Here is a 21324-nt window from a genome sequence, read left to right as displayed (position 1 = left end):
TTTATTGCAGGATGAGCACAATATTTATTTCCCCCACCCTCGATCCCTGGACCTTGCCATAAAAGCAATAGTTTCTTATATCTGAAACCCTATGCCAAGCCTCAATAACATGCTGAGTAACTTCAACTGTGTCTGGGGTTGCACCCTGCATTCAGACAACTCACTCCTCATTCTCGTCCTTCACTTTCACACTCGCCCTGCACTCACTGGGATCACAATGTACTCACACTGATCTCTATGCACTCAACCCACCCTCTCACCCTGTACTCAGAGTGACCACACTGCACTTATGCCACTCACCATGAACTTACACCGTTCTCCCTCCACTTACCCTGCGGTCACATGAGCACACCGCACACTCTGCACTCACAGTGATCACTCTGCACTCACAAAACTCTTGCGCTGTTAACCATGTACCTCACCCTGCAGTCACACGAGCACACTACTCACCCTGCTCATGCGACACTTCACTCACCTGTCCCTCTCATGGGTGCGATCAGTGTTAGGGCCAGCCCTAGCTGGGAGTCTTAGCCCCCCCCTGAAGTTCTGTCTAGTTGCCCCCCATGTTGCTTCCCACGTCGGAAGTACGTTTCACTGCAAGGAGTTTACAACGGTTACATCCTTCCTGAAGATTCCATTCTCTGGCAGGAAAGAGTGAAGAGCTTTTTGTATTATTTTTTTTAAGCCTCGCTCCTTTCCCCTTCGTCCCAATACTAGTGAGAACGTTGGATATTTCAAAGAGGAGTGGATTTGGCATTAATGCCATAGGTGCTGCCTTGGGTTCTGGGGACCCAGGTTCAAGTCCTGGGTTCGGCTCAACATCGTGTCGGTAAAATCACTTAATTTACCAGTGACTTACGAAAAATTAATTTGACCTTGATTAAAGTTGCTGGTGCTTGTTTGACATGTTCCAATCCCTAGAGCTGAGCCCACAAGTCAAATATAACAAATATTGTGAAGTGTGCCTCCATCTGCCTCGCTTCTTTCGTACACCAAATTAAAAAAAATTCTTGTGCAACTATTTCTGAAGCTTTGGAAGGCGATCTTTTTTATAAACCAACTATGCTAACAAATTGACTCTTGATGCTACTAGAAAATAAAGATGTATATATCCTCTTGAATCACTTATATCACATGTGTACGATGTAAATGTCCCCTAGGCTTCTTGGAAATCTGTGGCTGGCCTCCTACTGATATGGCAACACCTGGCCATTCTCCACATAATCATGTATTTATCAATTGTGTCAGAAAGCATATTTTTGGGAATTTCTTTTTCTGATATCTTGTTTAGGGGCAAGGATGTGGCACAACAGCGGGAGCTGATGACTGTAGAGCTGGGAAACCAGGTACAATTCTTGATGTCTGCTCAACATTCTGTGATTCTGGGCAAATCACGTAATCTCCCTGTACTTACAAAAAATGAATGTGTGCTTCTGTAATGTAAAAGATGCTCCTGTAAAGCGCTCCAATACCTTTATGTCATGTTCACCCTATATGAAACTACAAAAAATATATTGCAAAATGTTGTGAGCACTCCCGTTTCCAGGCACTACTCAAGACTGGAAGTGGAGCACAACCTAAGGATGGCAGAAGCAAGAATACGTCCACCCATTGTCTCTGTGGAGAAAAACAAGCACTCCAACACCTGTGTTTTGGGAGTTTTTTTGCAGATCTATCTTAAATTTGGTATTTTATGTAAAAAATAAAGCACCAATGTAATTTATTGTGCTAATTTGTTTCTTGGATACTTTTCATTTTAACTTTAGGATAAGCACATGCACTTCAAAAGCTTCAGTTTACTAAACACTCTTACTTTATTTAATATTATTTGCCCTATACAACCTGGGCTCTGCAGGAGGGATTGGCCATCAATGATGCAGAGTACCAGCTTCCAGAACTTTTAAGTCAGGTGGTAGTGGCGGTGGGGGGGCTTGACGCGTAAAAAGGTTTAGATGGGGGCGCTCGGCCGACTAAAGTTTGAAGACCTCTGCATTAGCTTGTGTCAGGCATACATCTGAAATCTCTAGGCACCCATTGCAGAACCCTTTCTGGACCTGCGAAAGATCAGCAGAGGATTGGACCTGCTGTCTGTGACGTGAGAGGACCTCGGACTGACTGGATTTACTCCCTCTTGTATCAAGGACAAAGAAGTGAACTCCGAGTGGACTCAGTTGGCTGATCTCCCGTGTGGCCAAAGGCATCGAGCTGCAAGAGGCCTTTTCTTGGAAGTACCCAGCTGACCAGAGCAAACTTTACCTGGCCTCGACCCTGAAGTTGGCCTGTGGCTGAAACCCTGTGAGTCTCTAAATGACTCCCCTGAAATTCTTGGGGGCTTTAGAAGAGTACTCCTGTGGTTGCTAGGCATTTAAAAGACTAAGGGCCTCATTTATAAAGGAATTGGTGCAGGGCAGTACCGCAATTCTTCTTGCTGCGCTATTCTGCCCTACCCCAATGTGAAAGGGCATCAATGCACCGTTTTTATGAAATACGGTGCATTCCTGTCCTTTCCCTCCTTGCTGCCTAGTGCCAACGTAGGCACACTTGCACCATGATGCAAAGGTGCTTCGTGGCAGGCAGGATTGATTTGTGCAGGAAGGAGTACCTTCCCGCACAAAAACAATCCAGAGAGGTGTTTTCTTCGGATCTATGACATAATATCGACAGACAGAATATAGACATACAAAAATATCGAAGCAAAAATATCGATATCAAAAATATCGAAGTTCTGTCTACATAGAGGTATGTACAAAAATAGCGGGAAAAAAATATCGTAGTACAAAAATATCCAAGTAAAAAATATCGTTTTTTTAAATGTATTAATAATAATGTAAAAATAATTTTAAAATACATATAATTTAACAAATTATAGATATAAACATTAAAACATATTTAAAAAATAATAACTAATACATATACATTTAAAATAAATTAAAAACTCTACATATAAATTAATATATATACTTACTCTACATATTGCATCAGTAGTGAAAGCGTTGGATAGCGTAGGGGAAAAAATTACTATTCCCACTCCAGAGGGTGCAACAGTAGGGAAGGCGCTGGATAGCATAGGGGTAAAAATTACTATTCCCACTCCAGAGGGTGCAACAGTAGGGAAAGCGCTGGATAGCGTAGGGGAAAAAATTACTATTCCCACTCCAAAGGGTGCAAGATAAGGGAAAGCGTTGGATAGCATGGGGGTAAATATTACTATTCCCACTCCTGAGGGTGCAACAGTAGGGAAAGCGCTGGATAGCGTAGGGGTAAAAATTACTATTCCCACTCCCTAGGGTTCAACAGTAGTGAAAGCGTTGGATAGCGTAGGGGAAAAAATTACTATTCCCACTCCAGAGGGTGCATCAGTAGGGAAAGCGTTGGATAGCGTAGGGGAAACAAAATACTATTACCACTCCACAGGGTGCAAGAGTAGGGAAAGCGTTGGATAGCGTAGGGGTAAAAATTACTATTCCCACTCCAGAGAGTGCAACAGTAGAGAAAGCGTTGGATAGCGTAGGGGAAAAAAATACCGGGGCATATTGCCAAGAATAAGCGATAATTATCGCTAAGCTTGGTTAGAGGCAATCATTTTATCGCCGGGCTTCGCCTATTTTTATCGCTTAGAAACCTTGCAATTATCAAGGTTTATCTCCTAAGCGATAAAAATCACCCAAAATGCATAATTATCGCTGTAAAGTCCGCGATATTCATGCATTACCGAGCAAATGCTCTTAGCCATGTTATCCACCTACCATGGGATAACATGGCTAAGAACTGCTCTGGGCAGGCGTTAGCTTTTGGAGATAATCGCGCTTAGCGCGATTATTTCCAAAAGTAGGTAATAGGCGATAGCGATGTTAGCGACTGTTTCCAGTCACTAACATCTTGGCACGCCCACTTTGCATGTCATTAGCGATAAATATCGCTGGCATGCAAAGTGGGCCCCAAGATGATCGCTATCTCCTACTAGCTGTCGCTAACTGGTGTTAGCGACAGCTAGGTAATAGGGCGATAAAATTATCGCAGCTTTAGCAGGAAAAATTCCCGCTAAAGCGGCGATAAGACCCTTGGTAATATACCCCACTATTCCCGCTCCAAAGGGTGCAAGAGTAGGGAAAGCGTTGGATAGCGTAGGGGTAAAAATTACTATTCCCACTCCAGAGGGTGCAATGGTAGGGAGAGCGTTGGATAGCGTAGGGGTAAAAATTACTATTCCCACTCCAAAGGGTGCAACAGTAGGGAAAGCGTTGGATAGCGTAGGGGAAAAAAATACTATTCCCACTCCAAAGGGTGCAAGAGTAGGGAAAGCGTTGGATAGCGTAGGGGTAAAAATTACTATTCCCACTCCAGAGGGTGCAACGGTAGGGATGGCGTTGGATAGCGTAGGGGTAAAAATTACTATTGCCACTCCAGAGGGTGCAACAGTAGGGAAATCGTTGGATATCGTAGGGGTAAAAGTTACTATTCCCACTCCAGAGGGTGCAATAGTAGCAAAAGCGCAGGATAGCATAAGCGTTATATTAACAAACTTATCAATTAGATATCTTTTTTGAACAAAATAAAAGATGTCATATTTTATTTACAAAAATATATTACTTAATACCAAATATTTATAATTAATATTTACTTAAATAACAAAAAATTACTTCCCACGCTACTCCCCCTTTAACACACTACACACTAAACATAAAAAAAACACAATTAATATAAATATCAATTAATCAATTAATAACACTTAATATTATTAAATTGATGTAATTATAAATTAACTAATTGACAAATATTAATTACCAATTAATAATTAATTAACAATTAATAATTAATTAACCAGATATTTACAAGAATAAACAAAACTTATTAATACATTATTTATAATTAATATTATACAATATTTTAACAAACGAATTACCAAGTAATTAATTAACAATTAATTAATAATAAATATCAATTAATAAATGCAATTTCTTTAATTAATTTAATTTAATTATTTCACACCCTATTCCCCTATAAACACACAACCCACTACACCTAAATAAATCACATAAAAAATGTAATTATCATTTAATCACTTAATAATAATTAATTACCAATTAATTATTAATTAACAATAGCAAAAAATAAAAACATATTACTACATTAACTCTAATTAATTTAATTAACTAATTAATAATAGTTAATTACCAATTAGTTATTAATTAACAATTCATTATTAATCAAAAATATTTTAAAAAACATAATAATTAATTAATTATAATTAAATTACTTCCCACCCTATTCCCCTATAAACCCAAAACCCGCTCTGATACTAAAACGCAAAATGTAAACAAAATTACAAATTTCTAAACATACATTAAAAACATGTTTAACAAATATATAAAATACATAATAAAATACATAACACTAAACAAAATTTCGATATTAGTAACATAAATACCTTAAAATCGATATACTGTCCATCGATATTATTGCACATCGATATTCTGTACCATCGAAATTAAAACATCGATATTATGTATATCGATATTTTAATTTCGATATTTTGTCTCCCTACCGTTTTCCTCATTCTATGTGTTCTGCAGAATGAAGCATCTGTGGAAAGAGGAAAGAATGAGGAGACATTTAATATTTCTCCTTGTTACACCTGCCTTAGGGAGGCATTAGGTTTTGGCACTGCCCTAGGTTTATGTTATTTTATTAATCTGGGCCAGTGTAAACATCCATGCATGTTGCGTGGGAACACATTGCAATGCCCATGGAATACCTACTTGATGAAGAGTAGGGCAACGCAGCGCTTTGCAGTGCCTTGTTTTACACCACATCTGTGAGGGAATGCAAAGCCGCGCAGGGTGGCTTTGCGTCGCCTCATAGATATGATAGAGTGGCCTGCCCCACCGGAGTATCAAGAAAGTGATGCTCCAGCTGCGCAGGCCTCATGTAAATAATGTACCTGCTTTGGGCCAAATATTGGTATTAGGGACTAGGGAACTCAACTTTTACATTTAGTAAAGGGAGGCGAGGAGTATAATGTGGATGAAAATAAGACGATACCTAGTTCTATACCTGAGAAAACTTTAATTAGCAGTAACTGCAGAGGCTTTTTGTCTATTCCACAAGTAATAATTTGTTTTTGTAAAAAAGGCTAATAACATTTATTGTGAATCACGGTTGGCACCTACAGTACAAGGACATTAAACTAAGAAGAGATCTCTTTATTTGTTCTATTTAATTTAACCTGCTTCAGTTCATCTGTTGGCCAGTATCTAATGTTCTAGATTAAATATATATATATATATATGCACACTTTTTTTTTTTTAACAACAAGGATTTGAGTCAGTGTGTATTAATTCTTACCAATGATTAAACAGTGTTAGTGCATCACTACTGGAAGTATATTGATTGACCTAGCAGGCTCAACAGGGACATCTATTAGCAGCCTGCGGTACTGCATCTCTCTGGCAGAACTGAACAGGTTAAACCCCGGGACAGGAAGTCCCCGCGCAGAACCATGGTTCACACTTCCGCCACTCCTGACTCGGAAGTTAAATCGACGCTACTTTTCGGAAACAAACCACCCGGAACTGCACCATTGCTATGGGGGGAGGGCACGCTTCAAATCACCAGAAAGGTATCGGCCAGCTTGTTGGCCCAATATCTGCCCTTGAGAATTTGGGCATTTAATTAACAGAACAGTTTGTACGGTCGCAAGAAGCAGCAGAACTGGAGACCCCTCTCAAAGCTCTGCGAGCACGGACACTGGGTCATTTCTGTTCTGTCCTACGACATGAGGCAAAGTAGAAACAAACAAATGTTTCGAATTGAAAAGAAGCCTCGTAGAAAACAAAATGCTACGTGGAGGCAAATGGGTGAAGTACCGCAGGCTGTCGCACGGTGTCCCTGCGGAGCCCACGGGGACATCTAGTGACGGCCTGTGGAACTGCACCTTCACTGCTGGCATGGAATATAATAGTGGACACATTCATTTGCGAGCTGTCAAAGCAGTATTTTTCGTTTGTGTTATCTTTCATACATTATAAAGGAAAGGAAAGGCCCAGCTCTTTGTAGAGTTTCAGGTCTGTACTCTGTCAATATATTCTGCGCTGTTCTGTTCAGACTCTTACTGTTCCGCATTTTTCCCTGTCTTTTTGTGTTTTACTGCGTGCAGGATTCAAAACTAGCTCACCACTTAATTTTGAAAATCCCGAGAAATTACCCTCTCCCCATTAGTGATGCTTCCCAGCGTGGAGAAGGAAGGGAGGGGCATATTACCAACAAGTAGCGATAATTATCGCTAAATAGGCTTAGCGACGATTTTTTTATCGCTGCCTATCGCTGGATATGTTAACGGAGAAAACATGCTATTAGCAACGTTTTTCTCCATTGTGCTAAAATATCTAGCGATAGCGGCGAAATGCGCGAGTATCGCTGAGAATACAGCGATATTCACGCATTAGCGACAAAATGCTCCTAGCCATGTTATCCACCTCCCATTGGATAAAATGGCTAAGAACTGGTCTGAGCAGGCGTTGTTTTTTGGCGAGCGGGAATATTTCCATCGCTACGCCTGCCTTGCTAATAGGTGATAGCGACGTTAGCGACTGCTTTCAGTCGCTAACAGGTTGGGTATGCCCACTTTGCATGTCATTAGCAATAAATATCGCTAACATGCAAAGCGGGCCCCAAACTTCTCGCTATCGCCTAAAAGCTGTCGCTAACATCAGTTAGCGACAGCTTGCTAATAGAGCGATAGAATTATCGCCGCTTAGCAGCCGAAAACGGCCGCTAAACCGGCGATAATTGCCTATCGCCACCCTTGGTAATATGCCCCACAGTTAGGGGGCTGCTCTGTCGCCTGCCAATACCAATTCCTCACTTGAAGAGGATTAAGAGCACAACACAGTGAGAATAAGTAGTGTAATTCGATCAATGGGAAGGGAGGTGAATTAAACGATATACGGCCAATGCTAACAGATCTGTTGAATAAATGTTGTGCTACCTATTAACACGTACTAATTGATTACTTGATTTTGTATTTTGTATATGGCCTGATTTGTTGTAAATGGCACAACAAAAAGATTAATGCTGTCGCTAACATCAGTTAGCGACAGCTTGCTAATAGAGCGATAGAATTATCGCCGCTTAGCAGCCGAAAACGGCCGCTAAACCGGCGATAATTGCCTATCGCCACCCTTGGTAATATACCCCACAGTTAGGGGGCTGCTCTGTCGCCTGCCAATACCAATTCCTCACTTGAAGAGGATTAAGAGCACAACACAGTGAGAATAAGTAGTGTAATTCGATCAATGGGAAGGGAGGTGAATGAGAAATTTCCTAGTTCACACAAAGGAAAGTTTCAATTCTATTAAGGACGCGGAGGCGAGGATTTTGCTTGTCCTTTCTCCATTTTATTGGACAGCACGTTATAAGAGTAAAGAAAAAACATATACATCATCCATGAAACTACCCTAACCAACATGGCCGCGGTAGTCATGGAAACACAGTAACCAATCATAGTCCATACGACAGCATAAAGGTATCCCACGTCGGTAGTCCTTCCTCATTCGTTGCTGCCGCTGGAAAGAAGTCCTTTACCCTCTATTCCGTTTTCTGATCGGAACCTAGGGAAGAGAAATAAGAATAATATCTCGTCCAGAACAATGTTTTTTTTTAAATATATTTTTTTATTTTAACAGTAAGACAAGAGTAGGCATTACAGATATCAGGTGTCAAACGGTAAAATGCAGAACAGGGACAGGCGGGGGAAATATTCATACAAAAACCATCGTAAGGAACACTTGGCCCATCACGATTACGCACATTAGAAAGGAGAAATAAACAGTCTATTATACGATCCAAAACAATCCCACCCGCGCGACCCCGTCCTCAATGATACAGGATAATTAAAACCAGTGTAGACACCCGGACAATAAAGGATCCGGGGAGAGTAAACAGCCCACCTCTCATAGAAAGGAAAAAGGAAGACAAAAGGGCCATAGAACAAAACAAAGGCAAAATAAAAAAAAACCTCCCCTAACCCCCCACCCTGCACCCCTGCAATGGCTACAGCCTAACCCCACTGACAGCGTGCCTGTCGCCCAATAACTACCCTAAAAGAAGGGGAAAAGAGAGAAAGTGGAGGAGGAGAAAGCAAACACACTCCCGGTCTCCGGTACCCCCCTGCCAACAGCGACCTCCCCGAGATGTGGTAAAACCAATAGTCAGCAAAATATACGAACCAATTGGGGGGAGTATAGTCAATAACCACCCAACTCCCGTCACAGTATAGGCACCACCCCGGCATTGCATAAAACTATTATATGAGATCTAAACGATCAAGTTCAGCCCTGGCCAGTACGATCTTTCTTGAGAGTCTTCTTCACTCGAGCCGCCATCTTGATGGAAAAGGCAAAGCGTTCATAAAAGTTCATGTCAGTGCAGTAGGATCGAATACCGGATAAAAGTTCACGAATCGAACGAGGAAAGGTGTCCAAGAACAGCGAGTATCTCGAACAGTCACTGAGGAACTTGTTACCACACAGAAGACCGTCCATACATGTGTTAAGTGGCAGCAGAATCGAGCAGGAGACGCTGGCGATAAGCACTGGCTGGATCGTTGTTGACTGGGGACCGCCAAGGCTCATTAAATCCGGGATCTGCACGGGGACCTCGATTTCAAACGTTCGGTGCACCGCTGGTACCACAGCTAGCTGGAAACTTAACGCAGAGTCGTCCTCCGGTTCCAGGATACCGTTCACTCTCACAATCAGTGTCCGGAACACAGCGATGGTATGCGAATGGAGCGCCCCAATGGCGGCCATAACGGCCTGCAGCGATGGCGTGCCTTCCGTCCGCTCCATCCCCTCTCAGTAGGCGACAGAGCAGGACTTGAACCCCGGAGGCCGGTTACTCCGGGGTAACAGGCCACACAAATCTGATGTTGAACAGTGGGCGCTCCTCGTCTAGCAGAACACACCTTCGCCGATAGCGAGGGCCCCAGCCCGTCGACTCCGGGAGGGCAGCAAGGTCTTCGGGCACCGGACCCCCACCCCGGCAGCCGGCGTGACACGCTGGTGTGTCCTCGGTGTAGGTCATGCACAGGATCGTCACCAAAAATCAACAATGCACGGCACACTTCGGGAGACCGGGCTCAGTCCAGGTCTCACGGCCGATGTTGATCAATTCCAACCCGGATAGGCTAGAAATCGAGGCCCCGGCTTCCACACGGTATTAGGCCGAGAATGGAAACACTATTTACAACAATGGGTGGTGAGGGACAGAGTCTCTGAATTAAGCAGAATACTCTCACCCAGTCAAGAGATCAGGGCTAGATCCAACACCGTTTTTTAGCTCACTGCACCATCCCAGTTTCAGAACCTGGCTGTATGCAAATTAGTCTGTTCCTGTCCCAGTGCATGATGGGAACAGGGCAAACCAAACTACAAAAGCCAATTCTTACACTGGGAAGGAAACAAGCTTCCGGGGACCGGGAGCTTACGCGGCCATCTTGATTGCTAGCGTAGCTCCTCCTCCCCCCAGAACAATGTTGAAAAGAATCTAACACATTGTAATGGGAATGATCAAAGACAATTGCAGTAAAACAAGATATTTCATGTAGAAACACATCAACCAATGTACATCAATACATATGAAAAAGAATTACTTCCTTTGTATGAAGAAACAACACAGGAATCCAGAAGTCAGGGAGGGAAGGCTAGATAAAGCCGGGTGGGAAAATCCTCGCCTCCGCGTCCTTAATAGAATTGAAACTTTCCTTTGTGTGAACTAGGAAATTTCTCATTCTATGTCAGGAAGCGGAGGCGAGGATTTTGCTTGTTTAAAGCTTACTCACCACCAAAGAAGTCGCCTCATGGATTGGCTTAAAATAAAACTTTTTAAAAGTTGAATCTGAAGACCAATCCGCTGCATTCATAATATCTTCCAATCTGCCCCCAACTTGGACAGCTTTGGAAGCCATAGCACCTCTAGTGGAATGAGCACCGAAATTTGTAATGTTAATACCAGCCTCAGACATAATCCACCTGACCCATCTAGCAATGGTGGGAGAAGAAACTGCTTTGAAAGGTTTCTTTATTGCAATTAGCAACTGTCGTTCGCCCGGAGGGCGGAATTCCAAAGTGACATTCTCATAAGTTTTGAGGCAACGAACAACACATAGTTTAGGTGAATCCAGAAAAGCCGGATAAGATACTGACCTCGTATTGCACTTAGTTCTTCTGGAGACGGTAAAAGTAACTCCTTCAGGAGTAAAGACTCTGGCAGAAACATCAAGGGCACGAACATCGGAAGCTCTTTTGCAAGAGATAAGACAGAGCAGAATAGCTAATTTAGCCGAAAGTTCCTTTCGCGAAAGATACTCGTTATCCTGCCAGGATAGAAGGAATCGTAAAACCACATTCACATCCCAAAGACCGGAATAACGAGGTTCCGGGGGACGAGACAGACGGATCCCAGCTTCCTTCAAGCAAGCTGCAGTTTTACCGATATTAAAAAAAAACAACGCTGACCTCACTATACTCAGCAATTATAGACCCATTTCCCTTCTACCCTACCTAGGAAAGATCCTGGAGACCTACGCTACCCGCTGTTTGAGCTCTTTCATAGAGAAATCATCCTTTTTAGACCCTCAACAAGCGGGATTCAGACCCCTCCACTCCACCGAGGCGGTCATAGTAGCTGTCATGGACACCCTTAGGAAAGGTGCGGACAAAAACATTTCTCAAGCCCTTGTCCTATTAGATCTCTCGGCAGCATTCGACACGGTCGATCACAACATCCTGATCGACCGTGTCCATAACGCCGGCATTCAAGGAGTGGCCCTTGACTGGCTCAGATCTTTCCTTCATCAACGCTCACAGTCCGTTCACCTTTCCACTTTCTCCGCACCTTACACTTCCCTTCCCTGTGGTGTCCCCTAGGGCTCAGCACTATCTCCTCTTCTTTTTAATCTGTATCTCCAACCTTTATTAGCTTCCCTCCGCAATTCCCCGGTCACAATTTTTAACTATGCGGACGACCTTCAGTTAATTTTTCCCATAGACCCCCTCCCCTCCTCCCGTACCAATTTCCAGACCACCATGCTGACCATTGCAGAGTGGATGCATCACAGCCACTTAAAGCTGAATCCTACCAAGACGGAGCTCGTCTTGGTAGGGGGCCCCAACCACCCTTGGAATTCTACTTTCTGGCCAACTTCCTTAGGGACAGCACCCTCCCCTGTGAGCTCAGTCAAAAGCCTGGGGGTGATTATTTCGGAAGATCTTTCAATGAGACCTCACATCAACGCGGTTACTTCTGCCTGTTTCTTCCACCTCAGGCGGATCCGTAAGATCAGTAGGTTTCTCAGCAAAGAGGCCCTGACCCAAGTTGTCATTGCGTTCATCACCTCCAGGCTCGATTATGCCAACATCCTTTATGTAGGAATTCCGGCATGCCACCTCCAACGACTGCAGCTGGTGCAGAACCAGGCCGCCCGCCTGATTTTCCACCAGCCCAAACACCAGCACGTCACGCCTCTCCTCCGTAGTCTACACTGGCTTCCTGTCTCGAAACGCTGCACTTTTAAAATGGCATGCACTACCTTTAAGGCCCTCTCGGATGCAGCCCCCGCTTTCATCACATCGGCCTTGTCCCGTCATGTCCCTACTAGAGCTCTTCGCTCAGCTTCATTAAACTTCCTTGAGGTTCCCAGATTTAAAAGGAAAAAGCACGGTGGCCTGAGCTTCTCCGTCCTGGCCCCCTCCACTTGGAATTCCCTTCCACCTTCTCTCCGTCTCTGTCCAAAGTATGATTGCTTCCGCAGACTTTTAAAAACTCTGCTCTTCCAAGCCGCATATGACTAAACCTCCCGCCTCTGGCCCACGCTACTTGTCAATGAGCGCCAAGAAACCAATGGTGATAGAGCGCGTTACAAATAATTTTTAATAATAATAATAATAATAATAATACCCTTGAGGAGCTTGCAAACCCAAGGATGCTCTCCCCCCGGAGAGCCATCCACCAGGGCATGACCCGCAGAAATTGCTGATCTGAAAGAATTGATAGTACAGTAAGCAAGTTTATCGTGAAAAAGTTTAGCAAGGAAGTTTATTACCTCTGTTACAGAAGAGCCCACGGGATCCAGGTGTTTTGCCACACACCAACAAACCCATCTGTTCCAGGCAGATCGATATCGTTTAGTGGTACTAGGGGCCCAGGCTCGCTGAATGAGGAGTTCAGCGTCTGTCGAAAGTGAGTCGTTAGACCAACGTCCCCTGAAATCCTCCAGGCCATGAGACGTAGATGGCCTTGGAGAACCAGAGGATGTGGATGACCCAATGGATCTGTCAGAATGAGGTCGAATATCGGCAGACGAAGAGGTCTGTCCCAAGACAATTCTAGAAGAGACGGGAACCAACATTGAGCTTTCCAAATCGGGGTGATCAATATTAGAGAGGCCCTTTGTCTGCGGACCTGGGCTGCTACCCTCTGAATGAACAGGAACGGTGGAAAAGCATATGCTGGAAACCGGTACCAATCCTGCAGGAAGGCATCCACTGCTTCCGCTCCCGGGTCCGGTTTCCAGCTGTAAAACCTTGGAAGTTGGGCGTTTCATCTGGATGCAAACAAGTCCATCTGTGGAAGACCCCAAAAATCCGAGATCATTTGAAACACAGAATGATCCAGTTTCCAATCGCTGGCATCCTGAAAATTCCTGGACTGCCAGTCCGCCACCGCATTCATCTCACCAGGAAGATACTCCGCCATGACAGAAATCTGGCGTAACAGGCAATAGTTCCAGAAATCCTTCACGAGATCCGCTAGGACTTTGGAGTGGGTGCCGCCTAGGTGATTGATGTACCTGACTGCAGTCGTGTTGTCCATCCGAAGAAGGACACAACAAGAGACTCTGGTCGTTGTGAATGAGCGTATGGCGAACGAACCCGCAAGGAGTTCCAAACAAGTGATGTGGAGGTGAAGCTCTTCCTCCGTCCACCTGCCACCCACCGATAGGGATCCGCAACGGGCTCCCCATCCCTGGCGGCTGGCATCCGATTCGATCACCAGATTATTATTTAAAATTTTTATATAGCGCACAGTTACCCTAGGGCATCCCAGCGCTTATCCAGACACCATCAGATAGTAAAAAAACTGCAAGGTAGATGCACTCAAGCAGGGAACAGGTAGGTCTTGAGGCATTTGCGGAACCGCAGAGTACAAGACTCGGCGCGAAGTTTAAAAGGGAGCGAGTTCCACAGCTTCGCCGTGTTAACTGAGAATCTTCTCCCGCCGGTATGAGACCTTTTAATTCTAGGGACTAAAAGAAGGTGTTTTTGGTCAGAGCGCAATGATCTGCTCGCTTTGTATGGGACCGCTAAATTCTTTAGTATAGGGGGGCCTTTCCCCAAAAGAATTTTGTGGGCTGTACAGAGTGCCTTGAATGTAACTCTCTCCCGCACTGGGAGCCAGTGCAGCGCCTTTAGAGCAGGTCTCGCTGATTGCGTCCTGGGAACGTCCATGAGCAATCTTGCCGCTGCATTTTGGACCTGCTGGAGTTTCTTAAAAGTGGATTCAGGAGCGCCCAGAAAGATGGCGTTACTATAGTCCAATCTGGATGTTATAAGGCCCTGAATCAGCAGCTTCCTAGATGTTACAGGTAGAAGGGGAAAATTTTTACGGGCCGACCGTAACAGTGCGAAGCACACTCCTGCAATTTTCTTTGCTTGGGTCCGGAGTGACAAGTCTTGCTCTAGCCAGACTCCCAAGCTCTTGATCACCTCTTTGGGGTCCGGAAGGTCTCCCATACAGCTCGGCCAGCTGGTCAAAGGGAGAGAAGGAGTTTTACTCCCTAACAGCATTATTTCCGTCTTCGAGCCGTTCAGTTTGAGGGCTGATTCTTCCATCCAGGTGTGAACGTCCGACAGGCAAGAGTGCAGTATGTCTGGATTCTCTGCCAATTGGGATAGAGAAACCACCAACTGCGTGTCATCCGCGTAACTGACGATCTTGATGTCATACGGTGACACTATATCCTCCAAGGGGGCCATATATACATTAAACAATGTCGGGCTGACAGAAGAGCCCTGTGGCACTCCACATTGGAGGGGGATCGAATTAGATCACTCCCCGCCTTCCCAGACCTGGTATGTTCGTCCGGTGAGAAATGATCTCACCCACTGCAGGGCAACCCCAGACACCCCTACCTCAGCCAGCCGCTGAATCAACACCTGATGGTTCACGGTGTCAAACGCCGCACTGAGGTCCAGGAGGATCACTGCCACTGACCCTCCTGAGTCCAGAATGCGTCTGGATTCATCAACGACCGCCAAGAGGGCAGTGTCGGTGCCCTGACCTGGACGAAAACCGGTCTGCGAGATTCGAAGCAATCCGTTGGACTCCAAGAAGCCTGACAGTTGTTGGTTAACCAGCCTTTCAGCAATTTTGCTTATACCCGGCAACAGAGAAATGGGCCTAAAGTTCGACAGGTCTAAAGGATGCAAATTGGGCTTTTTTAAAAGCGCCTTAACAACAGCTGTTTTCCAAGTCGGTGGTACCAAGCCCTGGGCAAAGGAGGCGTTCAATAGATATGTCACGGGAGCAACAATGGAAGCAGCTGCTAGTTTAAGGAACTTCATAGGAACCGGGTCCATAGGGGAACCACTTTTCAGGGATGCCAAAGCTTTGGAAACTTCGGTCACTGACACTGGGCCGAACAATTCGAGGTGAGGGACTGTCTCACTAGCCTGTGTTCCTCTGTTCAGATTCCCCTTATCCTGAATCAGCATGGGCTGGGGTAAGGTATTTAAAATCCTCACAATTTTTGAGTGGAAGAACTCAGTTAGCTCCGTACATTTCTGTTTGTTATAAATAACTGCCTGCACGGGAACTTTGAGAAGCTCTTTAACCACTTTAAAACTCTCTCTAGAGGAGCTAGCGGCGGATTTTATACGCTCTTCAAAAAATTGGGCTTTTGCCTGTCGAAGAACGGACTTATAGCCCCTCATGGCGGCGCGATATTCCTCTCTCCTGGATATCTCCCATTTCTTCCTCCACAACCTCTCAAGCTTTTTGCATCCCTTCCTGAGGGCACGAAGCTCGACAGAGTACCATGGAGCAGATCCTACTCTTTTCTCCCTCTTTTGTACTCTCTTTTTCGGTATGAGGGCATCTAAAGAGGCGGACAGCCAATGATTGATGCTTGCATCGCTCTTAATTGGATCCGACTCACAGGGAAGAGGCATGTCCTTCAACTTGGAGGACCAGTCATTGATCGATAGTCTGGACCAGGGTCTGTCCACCAGGAAAGCCTGCTTAGCACCTGTGGGCCGTGAATCAACTTGCCAGAGTGCCAATACCAAGAAGTGGTCAGACCACGGGAGGGGAAGAGCAGGCCTAGCCGTAAAACGGGGGATGTTAGAGAACAATGGGTCAAGAAGATGACCCTTTTCATGCGTGGCCCCGGAATTAATTAAGACCAACTCGCAAGCTTTCAAGTCACCTTGAAGATCCTGGGCTACTAGATCAGTGGGATCGTTAAAATGAAGGTTGAGATCTCCCAACACCGTAAAGTTGGCCGTAGATGAGGCCAAGATCGTCACTGACTCCATGAGGGAGCTCACAAAGTTACCCAAACCGCCCGGGGGCCGGTAAATCAGTAAACCCGATATCGAGGCTGTGGGGGATATTCGTAAGGCGAAATGACAGCTCTCACAGTCCAAGATTGATCCATTCTGAGCCCTACATCCAAAAGAGTCCCTATATAAAATAGCGAGGCCACCCCCTCGCCCCTCAGGTCTATCCAGATGGTAGACAAGATAACCCGGCGGAAGGGCTTGCACAATGTCAGCGTCAGAACTGGGACTTATCCACGTTTCCGTCAGAAACAAGATATCTAAATCTGAATCTTGTAAAAGTAGGTTAACTTCAGCTGAGTGTCGTGGGAGAGATCTACAGTTCAATAAGCCTACCGCCAAGGAGTTCTTACCTTTGTCAGAAGGTGAGGTCGCACTCAGCTTAGCGACTGATGGAATGGGCCCTATATAGGCAGGTTCAGGGCCGCTGATCTTCATATGGCGCAGAGCTATAAGTTCGCCTCGGTCGTATGTCCGCCTCTCAGCAAGGATTTTAGGCAGAGTGCCAGACCCCAGGCCCGTCTGGGCCCGGACGGGCACAGACGGGCTGGACTCTGGCGTGACTCCGGCACTGAGACGGCGCTTCCGCTGCGCGTCACCGCTGCGCGTCTCCATCGAAGCTTTAAGTAGGGACCGCGCCTCGTGTGGATAAACACTAAAGCGCTCCCGAGAATGGCGCCTGTAGAGCGTCCCGAATCTACCCCCAAGATGGCGGCGGTGGTGTCAAACTGCCTAAGGACCCGCGAAAAGCGCGGTGAGGGACACAGTTTAATATGCAGGTAAGTGCTATTCTAAGGAGAGCCTCTTAAAAACAGGGCATAAGAAAGTAAATGCAAAAAATAAATAGTGACAAAAACGGGAGATTGTTTTTAAAATAAGCGCGATAAATCAGCACGAAATGCCAGCTAAAACAGACTGTACTCTACGCCACAGTGCATAGAGTAGTAGTGCGAACCGCAACACAGTGCACAAACCTTTGTCCAGGGGCGGCCAGCAAGCACCACTCTCCTTAAGTAGGGACCGCGCCTCGTGTGGATAAACACTAAAGCGCTCCCGAGAATGGCGCCTGTAGAGCGTCCCGAATCTACCCCCAAGATGGCGGCGGTGGTGTCAAACTGCCTAAGGACCCGCGAAAAGCGCGGTGAGGGACACAGTTTAATATGCAGGTAAGTGCTATTCTAAGGAGAGCCTCTTAAAAACAGGGCATAAGAAAGTAAATGCAAAAAATAAATAGTGACAAAAACGGGAGATTGTTTTTAAAATAAGCGCGATAAATCAGCACGAAATGCCAGCTAAAACAGACTGTACTCTACGCCACAGTGCATAGAGTAGTAGCGCGAACCGCAAACAAACAATCGTTTTCCCGTTCCAAGCATCCATGTGATCCAACCACCATAGGAGTTCCGAACGGGCTTCCATGGGCAAAGAAATGAGTTCCGAATACGTGAGACCTTTGCGGAGATGAAACGCCTTTAGTCTCTGGAGAGCCCTGTAGTGAAGCGGGCCTGGAAAAATGGCCTGGATCGATGAGGACAGTAAACCTACAATCCTGGCCAAAAGACGGAGAGAAATCCGGTCTCGACGAAGGACCTTGCGAATCTCCTTCTTGATCTTGGTGATTTTCTGAGAAGGAAGATGTAACGTCGCATCCGTCATTCGTATCAGGAAACCCAGAAAAGTCATTTCCTGCTGAGGGACCAAATCTGATTTCTGGGCGTTGATGACAAATCCCAGAGATTGAAGCATAGATATGGTCACCTGAAGGTGTTGGAGGAGAAGATCCTTGGACTGATTCATAAGAAGAATGTCGTCCAAGTAAATTATTAGACGAAATCCCATGGTGCGAAGATGTTCCACCACGGGTCATAGGAGTTTGGTAAAGCACCATGGTGCTGAGGAAAGACCAAAGGGGAGAGTACGAAATTCGTAGATCTGATCCCTCCAGAGAAACTGGAGGAATCGACAATGGGGAGGGTAAATTGGAACTGAAAGATAGGCATCCTTCAGGTCCAAACGTACCAACCAATCGTTCTGTAGAAGGAGATCCCTCAAAAGATGGATGCCTTCCATCTTGAAATGTCTGTAAATTAGCCACTCGTTGAATGAGCGAAGATTGATGACTGGTCGGAAGCCCTTGTCCTTTTTCTCGACCAGAAAGATATTGCTGAGGAACCCGTTTGGATGAAGAGAAAAAAGGTATAATGGCGCCTTTTTGCAGCATAGCTTGTACCTCTAAGTCTATGAGGTCCTGATCTGCGATTGAAAAAACCAGAGGTCGAGGACGTGTTAGTTGAACGGGTGAACCGTAAAACTCTATGTGGAATCCCCAAACAGTTTGTAGAACCCAAGGATCTGATGTGAGGACCGACCAGGCTTGAAGAAACATAGCAATCCTTCCCCCCAGATGAGTAGGAGCCATGATGGAAACACTTACCGTTGAACCCTTTGGAGTTGAACTTGTTGCCACCACGTCCTCGGCCTTGTCCTCTGCCTCCACGGGACGGATAGAAGGAACCTTGGCGTCCGTCATTCCATCCATTGTTCCTTCTTTGCTGAGCCCTATTGGGACCTTGTTGGAACTGGCGGCCGGAAGAGCGACCCCTGCCTCTGCCGGCCCCGCCAAAAACCTTCTTCGGGAACATCTTTTTCATTGAAGCTTGAGCCTTATCTAAGGCGGAAAAAGTCGCCACAAACTTTCCAAGTTCCTTGACGAAAGGATCACCAAATAAGGTACCTTGTGCTACTGAACCCGCCTCAGAAGAGGATAATTCACCAAGTTTGGGATCGATTTTTAACAAGAGTGACCGCCGACGCTCAGCAGAAAGAGCACAGTTGGCATTGCCAAGGAGGCAGACAGCCCTCTGCGCCCAACCCGCTACGTCCTCAACAGGGAGTGGCATATCAGACTCCTTGGAGCGTTGGGCAAGTTCAATGATCTTTGGGGACCAACAACATCCAATAACTTGTCCTGACAAGCTTTCCAGGACCTATCTATCCCTTTCTTAGGGTCTTTGACATACTTAGCGAAAAAAGTGCAAAAGTTTGGGTCAATCTCAGGAGTGGCCGCCACCCTATTAGGAAGGGACGGTCGGGGACACTCCGAGCGTAGGCGCAAACGCACATCCTGAGAGAGTGGCTGTCTAAGTTTAGCAGCTACATAGTCAGCTGTAGATTTTTCTGGAATCCACTCCGAAGAGCGGGGTCTGTAAATGGTGGTAGGATCAAACATGTCATGGGGAACCTGGTCACCCTCACCACAATCCGAGACATTAGATTTAGGGCGCCAAGACCTACTAATATCTGACATATCCTCAGAGGATCCATCCTCATCATCATTAAAATAGTCATCCTCGTCTTCTACTCCCTCTAGGGGAAACCCTTCCTCCGGGTCAAGGTCCTGGGTGGAAGAACCACCAATATCTCCGGGTGAGTCATCCCCCCGGAAGGGACGCTTCTAAGCGTGCGCACACTCTTATGGAAAGCGTCTGAAAGCTTGCTGAAGCCTTCCAGGTGCCCCGCGTCACGCTTTTTGGCCGTGCGTGGAGGAATAGAAATTACCCCACTGGGCCCAGCCCCACTGTCCCCCAAAACCCCTGTACCAGATTTAAAAACATGGGCGGACAGTTTATTGACACTGTCCTGCAGAGGGGCCAGAGCCTGGGCAATCGCTGTAGACAGGAGTCTGTCCACCTCAGCAGGAGGTGGCAATAAGGGCTGAAGAGGCTGTTCAGCATTGACAGCTGCAAGGTTTTGTTCCTGACGAGACTGCATTTGCGCAGAAGACTGGGTACCCATACACAAAAAACACCCCAACTAAATATAAGGGGATGTTTACCCACGCAGGTACCCAAAAGGTTATAGAAATGAAAGAGAAACTGAATAGATTCTCAATAAAAAATGATTGACTGACTGTGTAAATAATTTAATAAATAATTGAATAAATAACAGTCACAACCTAGGTCTTGCCGCTTAATAGGCAGCGTCCGTGTGGGGAAACGAGGCTAGGATACTTAAATTGAAGCGCAAAGCCTCTTCGCGTGCTTCGCCACAAGCGCGGTGAAAGCGCTGTGGAGAAAGCCGGTCTGTGTCTGAGGAGACGACACACGACCGCGCACGCGCGAAAACAAGACGCTCGGGCCTGAAGCCTACCGCGTCACAAGAGCAGCTCGAAGAGCAAATATATAAGAAATACAGCAAAAACAAGCTGTCACAATAAATTTGTTAAACTGCCACGCCACAAGAATAAGTGAAGGGAAAAAAACGGAGACTTATCTTGACGAGGCAGCAATGGAGAAAGAGGAAGGACTACCGACGTGGGATACCTTTATGCTGTCGTATGGACTATGATTGGTTACTGTGTTTCCATGACTACCGCGGCCATGTTGGTTAGGGTAGTTTCATGGATGATGTATATGTTTTTTCTTTACTCTTATAACGTGCTGTCCAATAAAATGGAGAAAGGACAAGCAAAATCCTCGCCTCCGCTTCCTGACATAGAATTATACGATATACGGCCAATGCTAACAGATCTGTTGAATAAATGTTGTGCTACCTATTAACATGTACTAATTGATTACTTGATTTTGTATTTTGTATATGGCCTGATTTGTTGTAAATGGCACAACAAAAAGATTAATAAAAAAAAAAGTCCAATCTATTAAGATTGGCATATTGAGCTTTTCCTCCTTGAAGCAGGTGCTAAATT

General features: G+C 45.6%; 1 pseudogene; it reads right to left on the bottom strand.

The window, feature by feature from the left end:
* LOC144762313 (uncharacterized) overlaps window positions 1-20390 on the bottom strand; it is a 30631-nt pseudogene extending 10241 nt beyond the window's left edge.
* Window positions 20391-21324: the final 934 nt, after the last annotated feature.

This window comes from Lissotriton helveticus, chromosome 6 (assembly GCF_964261635.1).
Source record: "Lissotriton helveticus chromosome 6, aLisHel1.1, whole genome shotgun sequence".
NCBI classification, from domain to species: Eukaryota; Metazoa; Chordata; class Amphibia; order Caudata; family Salamandridae; genus Lissotriton; species Lissotriton helveticus.
The sequence above is the reverse complement of the archived record's forward strand: the minus strand, read 5'-3'. Positions and strand labels throughout refer to the sequence as shown.